General features: G+C 33.9%; 1 long non-coding RNA gene across 1 annotated transcript; it reads right to left on the minus strand.

Annotated features, from left to right (window-relative positions):
* Positions 1-42: 42 nt before the first annotated feature.
* On the minus strand, positions 43-19,684 carry LOC119639925. Its single transcript, XR_005247588.1, has 3 exons — positions 19,563-19,684; positions 19,305-19,470; positions 43-571 (listed from the first exon to the last, which is right to left on the minus strand). It is a non-coding gene; the product is annotated as an uncharacterized LOC119639925 (long non-coding RNA).
* Between the last annotated feature and the right edge of the window lie 1,283 nt (positions 19,685-20,967).

Raw genomic sequence — 20,967 nt, forward strand, 5'->3', positions numbered from 1 at the left:
TATATATATATATATATATATGTATTGCTTTATATATACAGGCAACTGTTCTTATTTATTTATTATTGCTAACAATATCGTTGTCTTTGTTTTTGTTTATATATTTACTATCGGTGACGATGGCGCTGTTGTTGTTACTGACGTTGGCTGCTATTGTTTCGGCTTTACCTCCTACACTTGTTCTTGCTTTATATTACGTTCAATAAATGGAAGCTAACATCCATAGCGTTTGCCGCAACATTCTCAATTGAAACATAAATTACATTTGACTCTCCGTCTCTTTGTATTATGTAACAATTATTTTCGCATTTAATTTAATTAAGTATTACGCGTATTAAATACTCACGATGTATATATATATATATATATACTATTCGAATGCTTCCTTCTACTACTACCTTTCATTTCAGTTTACTGGTGATTACTTTGATTTTTCGTCGTCGATACTTAAACTTAAAGCCGTAGATGCTATTATTATAAATTGCTGTCATTGGCCTCGTTAATGATGTTCATTAATAATGCTTTCCGCACAATTTCTTATTGCATTTGTTCTTGTTTAAGGTTTAGTATACTGGAAAATATATAAATATGAAACAATAAAAGATTTTTATCATAGGGAACTCACTTCGTCATATAAACAGCGTTAATTTATGGGAGAAACGTGACAAATGATGTGTAGCATAATATATACAACAGATTAATATATATATATATAGAAAAGATTAGATTTATTGAATGTGTGAATATGAGTCCCGCCGTGTCTAAGAGAGTGTGCAGCTAGTATTGTAGAATGCTAATTAAGCTTGTGATATAAATTATATCATTAAACCAAGCACAACATAGTTCCTTGGACCTTGGGTAAGGGTAGTTCTAAGCTAACAAAAACAAAAGAAAAAAACCGAACACTATTTTTCTGAATATTTCCTGCTGCTTAAGTCGGAGGATACTTCTGCTCAGTCCTTACGGATGATGAATAATCCATGCATTACTATATCAAAGTCCAAATAACCATGAGGCACACTAGGTGAACGATTAATATCTACGATAAAGCTATGAGGTATGTTCAAGAAACAAAGCTGATTTTTCTTCTCATCTAATTTGTTCTATTTAAAGTAATTTCCCCTTAGATATAACACACTTGCTTCAGCGTTTCTGCTAATCCTTGGAGCAGTGTTCTGGGTTACGCTTTTTAATACACTCTTGAGCCCTTCGAGTCATGTGGCCTTTATCTCTTTGATCGCAGCAAAGCTCCGTCATTTCATGGGTCTGTTTCTGCCACACGTTTAATGTCGAGAGAGTTGAAAAAATTGTATGGAATGAGCCAACGGATATGACGAAACTCTCAACAGTTTCCCTAATAATAATGATTCGCTGATTTTCTATAATAATTTTCTTCACTGCTTTAACATTTTCTTTGGCTGTTGACATGTCGCGCCATCCAGAGCGGATTTTGTCATTGATATCTACCTGGTCGGCTTCCAGAAGCTTGTACTATTTGCGAACTTTTTTTTTTTTTTGCTTAAAGTAGAATCGACAAATGGCGTAGTCAATATTTTCAGTAAGACAAAATTGAATGCAGATACTTTGATCTCTTCTTTGATAGCAAGTACGCCGAAAGCACGTCCAACCTTTATATCTTTCCAAAACAAATTAAAAATGCAAAAGGATTGATAACGTCATCGTATGTTGCGGACATGCACACCATCTACGAAATTTATAAAACCAGTCTTTTGTTTTTTGAACACACTTTCTATATATCGTAGCCGGCTCCATTTGGGGGTAGTCAGGTAGGCGTGGTGCATTTTTATTTATTTCAATTAAATGAAACATCATCAACAACAATTGATGCGATAGGGACAAGAAAGAGGAGGAATATCCGGCAACAGGAGAAGTTCGCCGAGGAAACTTTGGCAGTTCTAGTCTGGGTGTTGTTCCTTTCCCGTTTTTATCACGAAATTATTGTATGCGGATTTTATAAAAGTGTTTTATTGTTTCGCCGATCGGCCTTCCTTTTTCTACAACAATACCCAACTACTGACTTTTTCGTTGATAACCTGAAAAGACCAGGTGTCCGTTTTTGCATTTAGTTTGTATTCCGCATGAAACTTGAGAAAGATAATGACTACATGGAAAGAGCGGGTCACTTTCACACAACTAATAAAAAATCGAAATCGAACAACATTCATATATCTTGTTGTATTATCAATGAAATGTAATTAACACAAATGAACTTCAAAACTAAGCAAACAAAACGAGAAGCACAAGAAAAACAATAGAAACACCGGTATACGTAGAGAATGAAAAGAAAGGAAAAACGAACAAAAGCAAAGTTAGCTGTAGCAAGTCTGCAACTGGCAACAATTCTGTTAAATAGAAGGAGTAACTTTGGAGCAGTTAAGCGTAGTGAATATATTGATACATGGATAACGATAGGAAAGAAAAATAGAAACACTTGCACGTACATACCGAAAGGAAAGAAAAATAGAAAGCATCAATAAAACCGAGCAACATCAAAACCACATGTTAAGTATTTGAGAAAGTCGAGGTTGCCTAAGCGGCGGTACATGATGCGCACTTACGACATTAAGAAGTGAATGGAACTTTAGAAATCTCTATTAATGCCGTAACGGAACTTATGCAGATTTGAGTGAGTGAATAAAGAGTGTGTTAGTGCAATTTAAGCTGAGATAATTAAAATCGGTTGTGAATTCAATAAAGCGATATATGTGCTACAAATCTCTTATAAATAATAAGAAACATAAAAATGTAATTAATTTCAAAAAATTTAAAAGTTATCAAAATGTCATTGTACAATGTGCTTAGAGTTGAAGAGTTTCCTATAATTACGGTCTACACAGTCACAGAGAATTACTTTGACTAGAAAGTTTTGATAAGTGTGTTAAAGAATTATTAGAAAAAAAAGCCTTTGCTTTTATTTCAATCGCAACATGGAGTACTTGCTGTTATAGCATTTGGCATTTGGAGTCCAGCCTTGATACATATTGGAACGAAATTGAGGGCATCGAAAGGGAAGAAGGAAAGAATCAATTCCGCATCAAGACTAAGCGTTAATTAGAGTGCAAGCGTAAACACATATAGAGACGATACAATAACAAAAATTGTATCAAAAGCAACTAAGCAACCATCTAATAAATGTAATGTTCACCTTTGATAAAGTCTTTGAAATACATCAACCATTTCAATTCCATTTCATTTCCTTTCATTTGCGAAATAAATTGCGCTACAACACAAATCGAAATACAAATGTAAGCTAAAAGATGGCAGAATATAAGTCAAATATTTTTATAATATTCAACAGGGAATCCATGTGAAACTAATATAACATAAGATACAGAGATATGTGCTAATGAATGAATACGTGCTTTATATACCAATGATAACAAAGGAGAAAAGTAAAGCTATTTATAAGCTGAGCAGCACCATAATGCACCTGCCAAAAGCCTTAAATATTTCAAGTTAATTGAACACACATCGTTCGTTGCCAAGGAATGAAGTGTGCAATAACAAAGAATAGAGAGATTAAAACGTGAATTCACATATGAGATATAGTGAATTGTAGTGGCCAGATTTATCTGTGTACATATGATACAAAAACCGAAAATTTTTGGTACATAATTACATAATATAATGCTTTCAATCTTACTAGACCGAGAAATCAAGTAAGTGGTAATAGTCGCCTAATAGGTGACATAAAAACAGAAACGGATTGCACCACTCATAATTAGCTTGCCATTGTGTTAGGTTCAATAGTGCAAACTATCTTGAGACTTTACTGTGAATAGGAACATCTGCAAAGCTTAAATATGAACGTAAGATCCAACATCTCAGGTCTTTTCTCAGTGAGTTCCAATTTATTATCAGGCCGCGGAAGGCGTACAGCGTTCCCTTTGGACCGTCTCAAGCACGTCAACATAGAATCTATAACTACGCAGCCAAGCCATAGGTTAGAAGTATATTAGGAAATATTTTGTTAAATCTGGACGGATCAATTATTAGATCGAAATCAATTTTAAAGAGATCTTTTTAATGCATCTGCACAAGCACTTCCAACCGGTTTCAAGGTATCTTATACTGGATATAACTTTTCGTTTAACCTTTAAGCAGATCACTTTCATATCAACGTAAAAACGGATGTAAAAAATTTCGAGCCAATGTTTGCTATTAATTTCAGAATACACTTTGGGTTTTGTGTTCAAATTTTTAAAATTAGTTTTTAGTTGCGGCAGGAACAAAGAGATTTCGTTTTTCACCAAGCTGTTGATGCTGCCCACATTTTTACCGTCCATCTCGGACCATAAGAAGTCAATCAATAGCGTTCGGTAGATCGTTTATTTACTGTAATGGTTGAGCCGTTGTTTTGTTCAACGAATAAAAACCCTATAGTGGACCATGCTCAACCATCAAATATGCTACACCATCCTGTAATTATTTAAATAACTGCTTTTTAGGGTAAGGCGTTGTATGAGAAGAAGTGGAAAATGTGGTCCGATTCAAACCATCTTCAATACCTTCCATTCTTGGGCCCAGACACCTGGCTGTAGCAAATTTTATCAAAGTATTTTAACAACTGCGGCTTGTAGGTTGCATACAAGAAAAAAGGACGGACAGACGGACAGACTAGCTTTTCAAAACGGCTCCCCAAAAGGATAGGTACACTATGAGGTGAGTCTATGTCAAGTGAATCTTTATGTTGCATACATGCGCACAAACTTAATATTCCCTTGTAGCACAACTGGTACAAGGTATTAAAAAAAAAGCATTTCAACTACACTGTCAGCCTTAAAAAATCTAACAAACTCTCACTGGTTGTCAATAAAGAAGCTGTTCAATCGTTTCTCTTGGGCTTTCGGCGCCACAGATGCATCAGTTTCGTTTATTCGCCAAACCAGCCAGACGACAATGCCTCGTCAGGCTAATTGTTTTAAAAAAAAAAGCGATAAGTGAGCTGTCAGTATGTCCTTGTGTTATGCGTGTGGATATTTATCCACTTATGTGAACATTTTCTGGATTTTACTTGTTAAACGTCATCGGAACGAGCTGCTTGCTAGTATTTAGAAAAGAGCACAAAATTTAAAATGAAATCTCTTGTTGGAAGATAGTTTGCAAAAATCTTTTTTTAACAGTTAAAGTTTCGAATTCTATATGAAGATAATATTGGTAGTTAAATCTCTTATAAATAAACAATAAAACGTTTATTACATTCAGCCATGTTAATCAAAACTCAATTGTTGGCACGGAAACTAAAACTAGGAACTTGAGCAACTGCTACATGTATAAATACATATTGGTTGCACTTTGGTGAAAATATTGTGGTTTTCGTAAATATGATAATATATTGCCTATAATAAATTATTATATATGATACATGAAAAGTTGTAAAGGTGCCAAGCTTTATATACTGTGTTTAACTCCATGGACGCAGCAGAGACATACATGATATGTTTATTATGTTTTGAAAACCCTTTTATCGATTTTCGTTGCGTTTTCTACGCACCACTGATATGTGAGTTGTGTATTCGTTGTATCATCTCGCTTTTAATAAAGTCTTAAAGTAGGCAATGAAAATGTCGTCCTTATATTAGTAAAAATATGTTATAGCAAGCATAGACGATGCTTTCCTTATTGAGAAATGCCACTGTTCAGAAAATTCAATTATTATTATTATTTTTTTTTTTTGGCTCAAATTATCCCTCAAATAACCAAGAATGATCTAAAAATTTTAATTGTGGGCAAAAGAAAATTTTAAATTTTTTGCGGCAGTACATGGGCACTTTTTTAAAAGCACAATTTTTGAGAACCACACGATTCATAATTCAAACAATTCTCCTCTTGTTACTCTAAGTTACTCTAAGTTTGTGTAGATGTAAGCAACACCTACAAGAACTTGGAATAGACTTAACTTTTATTGTACCGATCCGCTCGGAATCACTTTCTGATGCTTGTTCGTACGTCTGTCCGGCTTGTTTCCTTTTGTTGAACCCATACGTTGCCATATTTGCGATATTTTGATGGAATATGCTACGCTTTGATATATATTGGCCCTAGGACGAATGCCATTGAGAATGGTTCGGATCGGACCACTTTTTCGGCAACTTCCCATATAGCGTCTTTTTTTGAGAGATCGTTATATGAATAACTGCAGAATACTGCAGGACATCCAATGCTAACCCGTACGCCCCTGTAGTGTTTTTACTCGAATTTTCATTCGAATTTTTTTCACGAATGCCATTGAAAATGTTCGGACTATTTTTCCGAAGACTTTTCATATAACTGCAGAGTAGTGTAGAGTGTGTAATGCTGGCACTTTTTAGTAGTCTTTGTTCGAATATATGGGATATTTTTGATAAGGTCATAGTACACATACCTTTCTTATAATACAAAATTGAAGTTTTTTTAGATAAGTGTGTCAGCTATATCTGGATCATTAGAAAAACCAAATTTTGCAAATATGATCCACAAATTTATTTATTTGTTTTCGTCTTCCCTAACTAATGCACTAAAATAAGCAGCATTGGTATTTTCCCAATAATTTTTATTTTTTTTATCTTTTGAAACTATATATAAACTATTGTTTTTTATAAGCAAATAAATAAAGCATTATTGATATATTTAAAAAGCTGTGATTTGCTTCATTCAGAAGCTAACAATTAACTCTTCAGCTCTATGCCGCAAAGCCCGTTGAGATGAAGATATCACTTATGTCACTACTTAGATAGGAAGAGGCCTTCTTTTAATTGTTTTTTTTTTTCTTTTCGGAACACACTGCACATCGATCCTGACAAACTTTGCAAGCTTTCTTTCTGAACACCATAGTTGATCAAACCAGTTCTAAACCGCAGAACTCCTTGAGATGAAGATATCACTAGAGTATAACTGCCGTGTTGCCGCTTTTTTAATATTTATCCAAAATGCTTAAATATATGCTTGATAATGATAATTTACTTAGCAATTATTTGTATTCCCTTATTCTCTTTCTCTCTTCATTATATTTGTATCCTTTATCTCTATTTCTATTTCTACCCTTAATACATTAATATAACATATTTCGGGTAAGTGTTTTAAAAAATGAAAACTTTTTTTTTTTTTTGTTGCAGAGAAAATACATTTTTGTTTTTAAATTTTTTTGCTTCCCCTTTATTGAACTTCCGTTTTCACTTCATACATAACACTGCATATATATGTGCTGTACATAAAGATGGCGAAAAATGAATGCAAAAAACATCTGTCGAAATTACGTTACGATGCTATGCGTAAATACAATATAAATATCCTTTCATGCTATCAATTTTATTTTAAGAAGACTCTTTTGAGATATTACACTACTTGGTAATATATACAATAAATATATGCTACTTGGACAATGTTATCTCTTGTAGATTAAAAAAGGTATATGAAGGACTTATTTTATAAGTAATGTATTACGATATAAGAAGAAGAATTATTTATTTTTATTCTTTATTGTTATTCATACAAAAACATAAAATTTCGATACGGATTTAAAAGCAATAATTTTTTTTTTTTTCTCTGAGAGAATTCTTATAAATATTCGAAAACAATTTGTATATGCCAACCTTCTCCTAGATTCCTTTTAAAAATTAGCTATTTTGCAAAGAGTTACAAATTTGTAAGCAAACGTATAAATGGCGTTTATTATTAAAACCCCAAACATCTCTCTTTTTAAAAAAAACTAAATATATGTTAACATTAATAGCAACTTAACGATAAGTCTTCATTCAGAAAAACTCTATCAATATATAAAAGAAAGAAAAAAAAAAAAAAAAAATGATTTACACTAATTTCTAAATAAACGGCACATAAATTAGATTTTTGCAAAAATTTTGATCAGCGGCTACTATAGGTAAAAATTATGAAGAAATGGGAGAAACGAATGTATGTAACGGTTAAATTCGATTGTTTCGACTTTCCTCTACATAAAATAACGGTTTTTCATTTAATATTATTGATTTATTCACCTTTCCACGGTAGGTAATAAGACGCATTTGCTTATTTTCATCTGAATAGCCTTACTGACCTTTGTGTTTATCGATGGACGTCGCAGGATGGTGAAAAGGTTATCATCTAAAATCATCCGCTATGCTATCAAGTCAATGTTTTCTGGTTTAAATTGCAGCTTGGTCGAGCATAATAGATCGAAACTATAGCCAGATTATCTTGATGTTTAACGTCTGCACATTGCGTGACGCCTTAATAAGACCACTTCCCTAGAATATTTGGCAATTAATATAGTTGAATTGGGAACCTTTGATTCTTGCAAAACAATCCTACAGGAGCGAGGCTCTAACCCAGTAATGGGCAGCAGATTGAAAGCTCGGGTGTGGTCCAAACCTTCCCCTCTAGACAGGACGAGACCTATCAAGCACCTCTGATTTGAGGACAACCGCAGCCACCGCGAGTACACCTCAAAAGGCTGCATCCAAGCGGTTAGGCCTAACACTTTGCCAGCTTTCACTGAAGTTTCTAGACGGTATGTCAATAAGCAAGCGTCCCCCGAAGGATCTTGGCAAGCACTAATCTGCAGTTCAATTAATGTTGTCACCTCTACCCGCCTAAGCATGGCACTCGTGACTTTATGGGCGAGTAACCTTAATCCCGTGGATTCCGTAGTGCATGGCATGCTCTAGAATTACCGGCATGCGGGTGTCATTATATACGTAATTTCTCACTTTCATTTTGGATTTTCCACACATCCGGGGAAGCCGCACCTACACACCACTGACCGTCTTGTATTCATTGTAGAAGTAATCAACCCTGCTCACGCCAGTCACTCATCAGACTATACTATCTGTACACTTTCTATAACCTAGTGGTTGTGTACTGGACCTCCTTAGTAGCTGACTACGTCAGTGAGGAAGTCTGCACGCTGACGACCCCCGATTCCATCGAGGACTCTCCAAGGAAAGGAACACCGCCGTCGAGGACGAAGCTATAGGTCCCGGTCTCTCTTTATTCCCGCTTCTCTGTGACCGTCGCCATGTTACACGTAAAAGAGGTGTCCTCTGAGCAATTGGTCATATTAAAAAAAAAAGAGCGAATATATATACTTCTTACAACGCTTAGCATTAATTATGTGACTAGCAATTCAGAATTACTGGCTGTACTTAAGAGGCTGTAACGAATGTATTATACATTAATGCAATTGGCGAAGAGTTTGTGCTAAGTTAAGCAACAATAAAAATGCTATTAAAACTCGTCTAAGAGTTATACAAAATACTAATGACATCATATGCTGTTTTTTGTCTTATTTTCCAGATTTTTTATTTTTTTTATTTTTATAATGCGGGTCTGCTGTTGTTATAATTTAAACATTTGTTACTCATTAATTATATAATATTAAGTGCCTGTGTTCCTTACTGCTGATGCCGCCATTCGCTTAAGAGGCAATTGTAACAACAATGTTGGCATTCTCGGCGAACGTACAACAGCATAGTAAAGGTAAATGCAGATAAGTTTAACTAACCATTACCAGTATATTGCGTTGTTCGCTATGTTCATGTGTGCATATATGATTCCGGAGCGAAATTTTGTCAAGTATAGTTCGCCCTCTCTTCTTACGTGCGACATGTATCAAACATATATATTAAACAAATTGGTGAAGGTTGAAATTTGTGCCGACATTTTCAGAAAACATTCGCCGGCATCCCTTAAGTGTACTACTATGTTTGGCTACAATTCAAAAATATGTGCTTGTGTTTTTTTTTTGATTAGGTCAGAAATACAGAATGAGATACATTTTCAAATACTTCTTTCTTATGAAAAGGATGTCTTCTATACGTATAGGCATGGTGGTAGTCGGGAAGGATGTGAGAAAAAAGGAAAAGGCGGAAGCATAGCTTGCTCAAAATTATTGATCTTCAAATTGTTTCCGATGCTGATTGAATTCGCACTGAATTAAGTTCGTCCAGTTGGTCGAGAGCTTCGCTAGTTATTTCAGCAGGTTAATCAGAGTTGAATTTATAAAAACAAATGATGAAGTTATTTGGGAAGTGTTTACCAAGTTTTTCTTGAAAAGCGAAAGGTGACCGTCGTTCTCGCATCGATCAAAGCAAAGTTTAAATTAATTCTAATCGGGTGTTGTTAAACATTTTGCTATGGTTGATCGTTCTACACTGGTGTTGATTTAGTTAAGTAGATAATTGAAAAGTATCGAACATAACCTCAACTTTCGATAGACTCACAGGAATGTATTCAGTTTGAAATTTTTTTTAAAGAGATTTTGGCCTCTAAGGTGCGCTTTTTTCTTGACGGCCGTTCATTACAAGAAATGTTTTAGTCAGTTCTACTGAAGCGATTATATGGACCGGATATAAACTCAATATTAAGTAACGAATGATTGACTTTAGATATCGAATATAAGCTCAACGTGAAGTAACGAAGAATTGTCTTTAGAGGTCGAATGTAAGGTGAGAATTTCTCCGCAATTGGGTTTTAAAAATGTGAGTTACATTGCGTATTCTTAAAGAAGACATATTTTGGGAAATCTCGGCACAAGTCAGGAAATGTAAGGTTATGTCATTTTGAAAAAATCAAGAACTATTTAAACAAAAACTTTTTCTAAATTTTTAAAGTTCCAAAGCTTCACAATGCACAACAAGATTAAAATAATACATAAAAGTAGAGTAAATACCGAACCCGATGAGTAACAATAATAAACAAGAATATGTGCAAAATGTATGAGAATAAATGAACGCAATTTAATTTCCCCACCGGAAAAATATATTTATTACAAATGCTTTTTTTTTTATACTTTCGTTTTGCCTTAAAATCGTTGCAGTTATGTTCATTTAGTTTAAGTAAAAGTGGCAATAGCAACAAGACTAACTTTTAGTCGATTTATTTTTGCAAGAGTCGCTTGCTGCTTGCAAGGGCTGCAAGTGTGCAAAAATTTTCGAGCATATAAAAAAAAAAAAAAATCTCCATTAAACCCCGTAATTATGATAACGAGACTCGCGCCTGGCATGAACATTAAGTTTTGCAATTTACATGCATGTGCGCACAAAACAAGCAAACGTTTCTTTGCTTACAGCCGAAAGGAATATTAACAGTCAAAGCATTGTATTTTGTATTCTACTGTTGCATCCAGTTAGCTTAGTGGGATTATATGTTCGGCTTTATAAACAGCCTCGACCGGATATATTTGTGTGCGTAAGTGTGAAAAAATTTTATAATCATCATTATAAAAAGTTCTTTTGGTGTTTTGTTTGTTTTTATATTTTCTGTGGTGAGAAAAAGAAAAAAAACAAAAAAAAAATATATATATATATACATATGCTATATATGGTAACATTCTTGCCTTGGCTCAATTCCCCTTATTCACGTCTTTTTCTTAATCGCTGCCGCAATTATAGATTTTTTAAAAATATTATGAAAAAAAAAGGTAAGGAAAACAATCACCTACGAAGTTTCGTAGTTGCTTCTCTTGCATATTGAGGTCATATATGCTGAATAAAATGGTTAAAAAAAAAAAAAAAAAAAAAAAAAAAAAAAAATAATCGTAATACACGACGACCATTAAATGCCCTATAACAATTCGCTTAATACAGTTGTTCACATAATGGCTTTTTGGAATAGGGTTATACCTTATATGGGAAGTTGTCGAAAAGGTGGTTCGACCGAGATAATTTTCAACAGCGTTCGTCCTTGGGCTGAAATGTCTCAAAAAATTGCGACCTGTAGGTTGGACGCAAGAAAATAAAACGGAGAGACGGACAGACAAGTTTAAATTGATTTATAAAGTGATTGTAAATCATTTCGTATAATAAAAAGCGGATCTATCTCATCTCATTTTGTTAGTTGTACGCATTGTACGCACAAACTAAATATATACTTGCAACACAGTTAATGTAGGGTATAATCATAATTATAGGAAAGTTAAATTTTCTGCGACACAGAAGGAATATGTTAGCAAACCCTATGCTTAATGACATTTTTGCATTCAAACCATTAATTTCCTCAACTTTAAATTTAAATGTTCTATATTTAAATTTTTCTAATACTTAAGGAATGGTACGCGTACACTTTTCCATTAGCGGCAATGCAAAGAAACTAAAATGTTGCACAGGACGGCAATAAGCGAAGCACACCTCAATTACGAATGCGAATGACTTTGTTAAAAGAATATTCTATGCTTTATATGGTCTTACACTACTTTTGGTTTGGGTATAAGAAATTTTCGCGGATATATGTAACACAGTGAAAGACTTTAGGGAGATTCTCTAATGTCTGACGCAAATCTGGAGAAACTCTAATGAAATTTGAAATATTTTGGTCCAAAGAGAAGCCCTTTTGAAATCGAATCGGATCATCCAAACCATTGTCCTTAGCAAAATATATTCAAAAAGGAAAATTTTAGCATATTAAAGAAAGAACTGTTTTTTGAACCTCCGCCTATATACTTATTTCTTTAAAGAGAAACGTTTTGCAGTGCAACACAGTCTAATTTCAGCGATTTTATGATAATAGCACAGTGATAATAAAACAGTGATCTGACACCTTAATGTGCCAAGCCAAATTTTTAGCCGTATTTTTTCTCATATATGCATAAGCGGTAACAACTCTTAAGAAAAGAAGCCTTTCTACGGTAGTACGGGTCAACGGTTAATATTTTATGACTAAAATTGATGACGAACAAAAAATTCTTTGATACGAAACATCGCCAAATGCATTTAATGAAATTCTGAATATGTCAGTCTATCATTTCGGATTGGTTTTGCGTAAAATATTCCTTTGGTTTCGATATTGAATCCCGTGTAAATACAATTTGGGATCAACATATGGAAATTCTCTTAGTTCAATAGCTTTAGATCTTAAACGCTAATATAGGTCTTGAAGCAAATCTCTTATACGCGGAATCTATGGTGAACTTAGATATAGACAGGCCAGTTAAACCTTTTTTAGATAGAAAATTGGTTTCGATTCTCTGATAAATTCTGTGCGCATGTATATGAAAATCTTCTCAATCATATTATCGTGACTATGCTTGGTAACTTATTCGAATTATACTCTTACAAAATATTGCTTTGGATCCTGCAAAACAACTGAGACACGTATTTAAGAAACATTTTTGAAAGTCTTCTTAATTAATAAATAGTGGTCTACGACCGTTTTGGATTGATTTAAATCACTTTTGCGTAGAATATTTTTTTTGGTCTTGAAATGGGTTTTTTCTGAGAGTCATGTAAAAATCTATTCTATCTACTAAACTTTTTTGACTGCTAATCGATTCGGTAAATATATCTATAGAGTAGGCACTTGGATCTTAAGATTCTATGGTGAACAATTGAAAAGCGTATGAATTTATGATTGCGAATCGAATCGAACCACTTTTGTGTTGTGCATTGACTTGAGATAGATTCCTTGGAGCAGCATTCTAAGGTATGCGAATGAAAATCCGTTTTGCTACATGATTGACAGTTGGATTGATTCGAATAATTTATTCATAAAATATTGATCCGGCTGGCAAGGACGACTTTGAGTAGCCGTAATCTAATATAAACTCTTTACGGTCTTAGAATCGGTTAATTAGGCAATTGTAAGCCGAATCGAACTATTTTTCGATAGAATAGTGAGCTGAGTCTTGCGATATATTCCTTGTATCCGTAATCCGCAATCTCTTTGGTATATTTTTTGTGCAATATATTGATTTGAATCTAAAGGAGGGACGCAATCTAAAGAAAAGCTAACTTAGTGAGCATGAGCGTCATAGTGACCTGTATTTTTGAGTCTTTTCTATTAATAATCTTAGGGAAGTTACTAAAAATCCCTTTATTTCTTTAATTTTACTTTTGGCAATAGGGCGAATAATACCATTTTTTTTGACCACGGGTCTGCTACACATTTCGCATCAAGCTTTTGCATCATGAGCGTAGATGCAAACGCTTTGACAAAATGAATATACGCCTCATTATTCGGTGATGGGTGTGAAAAGAACCACTTGTTTACTGACTTGCCCGCTCAAAAGTTATTGTTAGCGATAATGCAAAGAGCACAAAACGCTAATTAGGCGAAAATTCGTAATACTAAGATATAAAGCCAAAATGTGTGTGTGTTATGTGAACTTTTACACAAGTACAAAGAGATTTATGAGTGATGTGAGTTGCATAATTTCGGATAGTGGCTTAGTTATTGCATTACTATTCAAAGAAATTTTTATTGGCTCAAAAGATAGCTTCAAACACTAAAATACGATTCTCTTCCAAACCTGAGATATATGTAAGAGTTTTGGAAATTGATAGTGGTTTGTATGCTAATGGTTTCGAGTGGTTCAATGTTTGTTAAAAGTTACAGTGGAACAACAACCACAAAGAATTGAAGAATAGAATAGTAGAAGTCTTAATACAGAAGCGGGAATTATCCACATAAGGAGAATGGCCAGCAGCTATGTATCTGGCTTAGCATGAATGTATGTGGGATAATCCTGTTGGTACTACTTCTGCATGGCGACACAGTTGCACGAAATGCCTGCAAACATTGAATGAGCTAGGAAATCGAAATGACGTGCACTTAATACCAGTGCCTGAACATTCGGATATTGAAGGCTACGAAAGAGTTGTTCGTTTAGCCAACAGCGGAGCCGGCTGGACGTTGGTAGGTCCGCAATTTCTCTACGTATCAAGTAGCCAAGACGAATATCGCAATAGCCACAGAAAAAGTCACGTTTGCTAATAGGAAGCGATTTAGGTTTGGTCACCGTCTTCCACAGGGTTCATAATTCTCTCAGGTATCATCTGAAAAATGAAGCTGCCGCTTCATGCAGATTCTGCCCATCATATTCTTTATAAATGCGAGGCGATCTGAAGAATTAGATACCAGCTGCCTGTCGAAAATATCACAGCATCAGACATAGCATTATGCTACGAGCCAAAGATAGTGGCTGGATTCATTAGAACCTTAAAGCTGGACAGCTATGGGCATGGGCGCGATGCGAATTGGCAACATAACAATAATAATAATAAACATAAACCTGAAGCGTTTGTTTCTTCTGAAGTATCTGCTTTACATAACTTAAGCATTCATGCTAACACGACATAAGTTTCAGTTGTCCACACGCCGTAAGAAATTAAAGAAATTATGTCAACAAGCAACATTTGTGATACTATTTGTTAGTCTGCTTTAAAGTGAAAAAAAAGGCAAAGAAAGTCGCCCGTTCGGCAGGCAGTTTTCGCCCGCCCGGTTTTTCTTCAAAGGGTAAAGCATGTGTACTTCTTTTAGTTGTAATCGTGTATGGAGTGTGCGTGGAACAAAACCGTGCCTTGTAATCAAATGAAGAAGTTGCTTGAAGAAAGAAGGCCTTTTGTAGCCAAAGTTAATCGAGAAGCGATTTTGCTTTATGACAACGCACTTTTGCATGCGTCAAAAGCAATCCCGGAAGCGATCGTGAACTTGGACTACGAATGTCCGTCTATTCCGGATTATTCCTCGGAGTTGACTTTTCCTGTTCATCCTTTGTTCAGATCGATGCAGTCATATCCATCATCAGGCCAACAAAATGTATGGAAATGGCTCGATAACTGCTTCACCTTGAAACAATTCGATATTTCTACAGGGCATTACGCGCTACCCAAAAGGCATTCCACGCTACCCAATAATAGGCAAAGATTAGCGTGGTAAGTACTCCACAACTAAATTTCGTATCAAATATTTATTAAATAAATTTAAGTTCACTCGAAAGTTACACAGAATTTTTTTTTATTTATACACCCAATATTTAAGCAGTCTATATAGTACTGTTTTCTGTTATACCCAATAAAACGATAAAATTAACCTTTTTGCTTTTGGGTATAAAAGCATCAAATGTGTGTGCGATATGTGCAGAAAGGAAAAAGGAATTGTTTTTTTTTTAAATTCGATAGCAGAACTTTAACTCAAATCATTTGCTGTCATATGTTGACAATTTTACATATCCAAGTGACGATGTTTTTCCCAGAATATTATGATATGTAAATTTGTTGGATTAAAAAAAATCGCTTTTAACGTCCTTTGCACATTCGGCTGGGGGCAAAAATGAAGCTATCGACTTCAAATTTGGCAGAAACGTTGGATGGTATTGAAAATGGACAAAACGCCTCTCGCCCACTTCCCATACGACACTTAAGTTTTAAAAGTCGTAATATGAATAATTACTGTGGGATACAGGGTGTCTATATATTTTACAAAAGAAAGTGAAAACCCTTTTCCCGAAGGGCTGCTTCTGGTAGGCTCGCCACCGTCATTTTGAATTCTTCTTAATTTTTCTTTGATTCATTCATTTTACCGGATTTTATAGTCGATTTTTGGACATCTTTTTTCGAATCTTTAAAATCTTTTTCCAATCTTTTTGCTTTACCTTCAAGCCACATTTTCAAAACATGTCCTTCTTCTTTTTCTAGAAAATTTTATTATGAAGTTGTAGTTGGAAATTGAAGTCTTGCGGTTGATAATCGCAAATGTTGGAGGATGTCTTCTTCTAAAAGAAAATGCGAGAACTTTTTTATCTAACCACGGAATTAAAATTTTTTTCAAAAAAAATTATTGATAATTGTTACAGATGAATTCTAAAGAATGGTCCGTACGGTACCCATCACTTACGACCACTATTACGTTTTGATAACAAAAAAAATGGAATTTTTCCATATATTTACCGCATGTCATGGACATCTAAAGGTATCCATGAGTAATTAAGAGACTATAGTTTGCTTCATTCTTCTTCTTTTCCTATTAACCTGCATCTTTTTTCCTGTCTTTATTACGTTGACGGTAATTTTTATAAATCCACAACCGTTGCAATAAAGGATCAACAAAAACAAGCCCAGGTACATAAATATCACAATGTAAAGTGTATGCAAATTATACAAAGATTCTTATTCCATAAATAAAAATATATGTGCATATGGTTATATAGGTTATTATAAAGCAAAAAAAAAAAAAAAAAAACAAAAAAAAAACCCTGAACATAACAACAATGAAAATAATTTCTGCATTGTTAAAAGTCAAGCAAACAAAGAGAATAAATTGCATACATAGGCAGAAAATTGTTATCAGGTGAAAGTCAATTAAATCAAGTGAGTATATATACATATATACATGTATATATTTGTGTGTATGCATGAAAGTGCATATAAACGAGAACTTTGATTAGAAACTGATTTAAAACGATTCAAGTTTCGGAGTATATTTATTTATATATTACATAACTATACAATTATTTATTACAAGAAAGTTTTGTATTACGCTACGCAATCAATTGCAAGAGCAGTTATCCTGACTTGGTTATTACGATCGTAACAAATACAGGTAAGGAGGAAAAAGCAACCCGCACATAATTGTACGCTTTCTGAAACAGTTTCTCTTGCTAAGGAAGCTCGGCTTAATGATCGATGCGATAGAGCTCTGAATAGTAGGTGCACTGTAACGGACTAAAATCTTTCACATCATTTTCACAATTGTTTCCAAAGTGTACCTTTATAAACCCAAATGGTCACAGTCGACGCCTTCTTTAAGCTTTTGATAGCTTATGTTTTTTTTTTTTAATACATAAACATATAATATTCACTTTCATCCATAAAAGGCAAGAGACAAGTTAAGATTTCTCCTTAAAATCTGCAAACTTTTTTATTATTCCATCCATCACTGCAGATTTATAACTTAGCATAGTAAATGTTGATTAAAGTTATTATAATCCTCTATTAGTATATTTTTAACAAATTTAATCCCATATCTTCGCTTGGAATTCCTAAAGCAATCATAATGAAGAAAGTAGTATACGGATTAACATAATTCCATTGTGAACATTATGGAGCTGATCGTGATTGCCTTCGGATACGAGACAAGTTTAAAAGCGTACGATAATTGATTGCGCATCCTTTATACGCGATATCTATATCGTTTTATTTGCAGTAACGTAGACAGTCGCATCTTATAAAAGCGTACGAAAATCATCATATATGACATTTATGTTGACTATTATGCGGTAATGTACATAGCGGCAGCTCATAAAATCCTATAATAAGTGATTTCTGTAACGCACTGCAACTCATTATGTGCAGCATTTATATCGATTGCTATACGATAATGCTGAAGCCGTATCTCGTAAATCAAACGGTAATTGAATGCGTACACGTATGGTATACGACAGACGCTGTAGTACTTATATCGACTACTATGCGTTAATATAAATGACTTTATTTCGTAAAATCCTACGATAACAGATTTCCTTAACGCACGACAACTCATTATGGGCAGCATTTATATCTATGAAAACTATACTACTATACGAAAAAGGAAATGGTCTTATATCGTAAAAATCTATGATAATCGAGAGCCCTGAGGTACGTAAATTATTATGTGCGATAATTCAAATTCCCTATCCTGTAAATCCTCCGATAATTGATTACACTAACGTACTGTAACTCACTGCGTGCGACATTTATATCGATTAATATGCAATAAAATGGGTGGCGATTACCTTCTAGACTTTTCTATCAACTAAAGTCTTAGGCATTCAATATAAGTAGAAAGCACAAAGCACAAGAAGTTTAAAGAAATAAAGTTATTTATCAAAATTAATTTATCGCTTTTTATTATATACTGTTTTTAAGACAATTGAGTCACTGATGGATCTAGTAATCCATACGTTCTTTGAAGATTGTCTTGAAGGGGCTTTTATTGTTAGATAATTGTGGATGAGTCTATGAACGAATTTAGTTCCTTTTTAAACTTAGAGTAACATGCGAATGGGATGAAAAATATTCGGCATCAATTTTGATCGTCTAGGCAAAAATCATGGAAAGATATTCGCAAAGATAGGCAAAGGCTTTAAAAGAAATGCAGCAGACGATTTAACTAAGGCTTGCTTTGATTTTCTGAGCAATTTTCAAGAGGGAGCTCAACTAGCATTACATTGTACTGGGCAACAAGATAATAGTTCTGTGTAAAAGTGCTACTTTTAGAGTTTACGGCGCCTTAGACATTGTTCAATTCGACAAACTGTAAAACATATAGCTAGGGCGAGCTTTGAATATATTGAAGAAAATGCCATTTGCAGGAAATGTTACTTAGCTAAGTAGTTCAACTCAATTATGATCGCGAATGTTTATTTTATGATAATACATGGATTTTGTAAAATAAATTTTGGTTTATCTTTGAGGGAATTAGTTTCCGGTATAGTGTAATATGAACTGCTCCAAGCCAAAGCAAGTCTCATTAATGATCATTGGTATAACAATAACTTATGTAATTGTGCAAAATAAATGATCGCACGATGTCAAATACGATGCTTGGTTACTTACTGCACAACAAGTTCTGAAAATGTTCGAAGCACTAAAGTGCAATGGACTATCCAACGCGCTTCATTCATCAGGTATTCCTTCCCTCAACGGCATCCATTCGTTATATATCATCATTATCTAACCAACTCATATATTTCTATGGCGAATGGCTCTTTTGATAGAAAATCTAACAAAGGCCGAAAGGTGAACAAAATTAGTATCTGCTTATAAGTAATACTTTTTAAAAAACATTGTATAATTGTACTCTGCAATACTTACGGTACAAGGAGTATATCGAATTTGTCCTGATGCATGCAACACCCAGAAGGGTTTCAGATAGACTCATGCTTTTTTATAATAATCGATTCAGAATTACTCTCTGAGTCCATTTAAGCTTGTATGTCCATCTGCCCGATTTGTTTTCTGGCTTTAAACCTGCAAAGCCGCAGTTTTAGAGATATTTTGATCAATGACGGTACAGTTTCCATTTGAAAAAATCGTAATATGAATCGTAATCTGTTGGGTGGAAGGAGGGATTTCATGGCCACCACAGGCCAACTTCTATTTGTATTTTTGTTTTAGTAAATGTTCAATTTGATGAACAAAACGCTCGAAATGTAATTAAACACTCAATAATATATCCGCCCTAAATGCAATATAATTTTTTCCTTATTCGTAAATGCAGTTTCAAAGGAACGAAATTATTGTTGACTTTAAGTTTATTGCTTTTGGCGATGTAATGCGTCTGGCAGCAGTGTAACGGAAACGTAAATGCAACGTGATCATGCAGAACATTCAAATCGACGTAAGTCCCCCGCCCTCTTCCCCTCACAAAACGCTCGAATAACGTTTGTAAGGAACAATAACATAGCATAAAGCCAATAAAGCAGATTTCAATTAAGTGTAAGTGAAACTATGAAGCATGAAATTTATGTTTTTCTAGATAAATTTTCTAGTGAATAATCAAAAGGAAGACTTCAAAGGAGATTTCGTCGTAAGTTGAAAACGCCGAGGCAGCTTAGGATGATCAAGATTGTATCTAAATCTTAACGCATTTCTATTGCGCGTTTTCTTGCTGTCACAAATTTAATTTAAAACACCCTGAGTATCTTGAGTATAAATACAACTTTTTTTTATTTACAATTGCTTATCATTCAAAAATAATTAAATAACATTTTTGTCATAACGTATATTTAGAATTAATTACTTTAATACTTTTCATCAATTTTCTATTTACTTATATGCTATTTGTTTTTTCTTTCTTTGTCTTTTACTGATTGGAAAAGTTTTTGTTATTGTCACAGATAAACACTACTGACTGATTATAAGTGAAGTGCTTTTCATTTGCAATATTTAACTGAAATGTGGTAAATTAAACTTTCAAAAATGAAAATGAAAATTATATCCTTTACAGAGATTTAAATCAAAATAATTTTTCACCATAACGAGCAAGGCAGCATAGGCTAAGACAATGATGTCATCTATCAGTAAGCAATTAAGTGAAAATTTTTTAAAGTTCACTAAAAAACAGTAAAATTAACAACAAATTCAAATGAAAACATATAAAAATATTGAAGCCAAACAAGGCCGACCAAACAACATCCTACACCACTCGTTTTGTTATTGTCACAGATAAACACTACTGACTGATTATAAGTGAAGTGCTTTTCATTTGCAATATTTA

This window comes from Glossina fuscipes, unplaced genomic scaffold (assembly GCF_014805625.2).
Source record: "Glossina fuscipes isolate IAEA_lab_2018 unplaced genomic scaffold, Yale_Gfus_2 114, whole genome shotgun sequence".
In the NCBI taxonomy this organism is placed as follows: Eukaryota; Metazoa; Arthropoda; class Insecta; order Diptera; family Glossinidae; genus Glossina; species Glossina fuscipes.